At 31.7% G+C, this 284-nt stretch overlaps 1 pseudogene; it reads right to left on the bottom strand.

The window, feature by feature from the left end:
- Window positions 1-284, bottom strand: part of LOC107566577 (SH3 domain-containing RING finger protein 3-like) — a 147,396-nt pseudogene that overhangs the window by 29,907 nt on the left and 117,205 nt on the right.

The raw sequence follows: 284 nt of genomic DNA, 5'->3' as shown, positions 1-284 counted from the left end.
CTCAAAGTCGCAGTTCTAAGAATAAAAGTCTCAAAGTCGCAATTCTAAGAATAAAAGTCTCAAACTCACAATTCTAAGAATAAAAGTCTCAAAGTCACAATTCTGAGAATAAAAGACTCAAAGTCGCAATTCTGAGAAAAAAGTCTCAAAAACTCACAATTCTGAGAATAAAAGTCTCAAAGTCGCAATTCTAAGAATAAAAGTCTCAAACTCACAATTCTAAGAATAAAAGTCTCAAAGTCACAATTCTGAGAATAAAAGTCTCAAAGTCGCAATTCTGAGAA

This window comes from Sinocyclocheilus grahami, unplaced genomic scaffold, assembly GCF_001515645.1.
Source record: "Sinocyclocheilus grahami isolate Dianchi unplaced genomic scaffold, SAMN03320097.WGS_v1.1 scaffold1085.1, whole genome shotgun sequence".
NCBI lineage: Eukaryota > Metazoa > Chordata > Actinopteri > Cypriniformes > Cyprinidae > Sinocyclocheilus > Sinocyclocheilus grahami.
Note: the sequence above shows the minus strand (reverse complement) of the source record. Positions and strands in the feature narration are given on the sequence as shown.